Genomic DNA, 2,155 nt, shown 5'->3' on the forward strand with positions numbered 1-2,155 from the left:
AAGAGAAAGGAAAGAGAAAGGAAGGAAAGAGGAAAGAGAAGAAAAGAGGAAAGAAAGGAGAAAGAGAGGAAAGAGAAAGAGGAAAGAGAAAGAGAGAAAGAGGAAAGAGAAAGAGAGAGAGGAAAGAGAAAGAGGGGGAGAGGAAAGAGAAAGAGAGAGGGGAGAGGAAAGGGAAAGGAAAGAGAGAGAGAGAAAGAGGGAAGAGAGGGAGAGGAAAGAGGCATAAAATAATTCATTTGCATTTAATTGTAATGGTTGAAAGAATGTTCGGAAAAATGTTCGGCCCTCCAGCACGTTCACTTCATCCAATCTGGCCCTCTTTGAAAAAAGTTTGGACACCCCTGCCCTAGAAGTTTCTCATGTCTAGAGAGATAGTTTGATCAAGTGGTTTGCCCAGTTAGTTAGTTCCTATCACAACCAATGGATCGGATGTCCATGTCCTCTCCTTGAAGCTCTCTCTAGCAATGTACAGCCTGGTCCTGGCTTCCTGTCTTGATGTGGCTGCTTGTCATTTTCAACTATCTTCCAAGGTAAGCCTTTACTTGGTATCCTTCCCCCTAACTCTGGTATATAAATTAGATAGGAATCTCAAAGTCCGTGCATCTTGCCAGCAGTAAAAGAAAGGAAACTGATAAAAAATGAAATCATGCCCTATCTTGGAACACATAGTACCACCAACCCACGTTATTTCAAATATTCTGATGAAAACAAAATCAGCTAGAAGAAAAAATATCTAACACAATTTTGAACTTTGCAGATCAGCTTTTCAGCTCTCTTGTCCTCCTTTGATCTTTACAATTTTATACAGTTTACATGGCTAAATCCCAAAAGGATTATCATGATACTGCACAATCTCATGCTTGGTCCTTGAAAAGTGTACCAAATTCAGGATCCAATCTGGGTTGGTCACTGGAACCAGAGGTTTAGTCATCCGAGCTTTCATGCTGGAGCCCATCTTCAGGGAACTTCTCTCTAGCAGATTGTGTGTTTTGGGCTATTCTGTGTATGATATTTATATGGTGCCTGTTGTATGTTGTAAACCAAATTCAGTTCAAGGGCGTTTAGTTCCAGATATTGCAACAGCGGTATATTTACAAACAGCAAAAAGAACTGTGTAATACTCCGAAGAGGAAGCAAAAAAAAAAAAAAAGAGCCAACTTTCAATTCATGAAGCTGCAGCTGAAACCTGCAATTCAATTCCAGCGGACCTAGAAAATTCAAGCCCAGATAGCTCTAGTCCAGGGGTGCTCAACCTTGGCAACTTTAAGACTTGTGGACTTCAACTCCCAGAATTCCTCAGCCAGCTTTACTGGCTGAGGAATTCTGGGAGTTGAAGTCCACAAGTCTTAAAGTTGCCAAGGTTGAGAACCCCTGCGTCTAGTCCGCTTTAATATATCAAGGGACTGAAACCACTTCCCCCAGACCATTACCCTCCTAATATTCCAAAGTAGGGCAGCTTGACGTTTGAACATCTCACTTGGAAGCCCAGATCGAATAAAGGTAGTAGTCTCCCTTTAAAAAAAAAAACCTGCCACCGTCTGAGTTCCCCAGCGGTCTCCGCGCGCCTCTTCTAACTTGTGCCCTGCGTCTCCTACGCGCGCATTTGTCAAGACGCAGCAATTAGCAGGGATCCAGGACCGAACCGCACCAAGACCACTAAGAGCTTAAGCTCCGAGGGGAAGCAGGCCGGCCGGCCGGCCGACTCCCCGCAGCACCATCCTCCCGAGGTGCTACTTCTCTTTTCCGCAAGAAAGTGAGGAAGAAGGAATCACCTGCTCGGGGCGACGTTCCCTTCAGCGACAGCGATCCGTCCTCACATCTCGTGAGCTCCGAGAGGGGCTGCGGCCGCTGCAGCCGCAGAAGGACGGCGATTGTCTCCACCACCACCACCACCACCACCACCACCGCCGGGGGACGGGAAAGCCGAGGAACCTTCCCAAACTCCCACCGTCGCCATGGAGATTCTCCTTCAGGTACTACTGGGGTTGCGCATCGCCTTCCGTGGGCGCTGCCAGTAACCCGCGCCGGCCTTCCTCCTGCTCACACCGACCGCAGCCGGAAAAGGCGGAGCGAGAAAAAACAACCGGTTTGGCGGAAGCTGCTTGCTCGCGGGTAGAGTCACTGTGCCGTTTGCTCCGCCCTCTCCCTCCCGAAG

At 47.7% G+C, this 2,155-nt stretch overlaps 1 protein-coding gene across 1 annotated transcript in view; it reads right to left on the reverse strand.

The window, feature by feature from the left end:
- The window catches only part of NIPA2 (NIPA magnesium transporter 2), a 31,020-nt gene extending 29,133 nt beyond the window's left edge, over nt 1-1,887 (reverse strand). Inside the window, exon 1 of the mRNA XM_015812288.1 lies at nt 1,773-1,887. The gene's annotated coding sequence lies outside the window, so the exon portion shown is untranslated. The remainder of the gene's footprint in view (nt 1-1,772) is intronic.
- Nucleotides 1,888-2,155: the final 268 nt, after the last annotated feature.

Source organism: Protobothrops mucrosquamatus, unplaced genomic scaffold, assembly GCF_001527695.2.
Source record: "Protobothrops mucrosquamatus isolate PMUCROS unplaced genomic scaffold, P.Mucros_1.0 scaffold77, whole genome shotgun sequence".
Lineage (NCBI taxonomy): Eukaryota > Metazoa > Chordata > Lepidosauria > Squamata > Viperidae > Protobothrops > Protobothrops mucrosquamatus.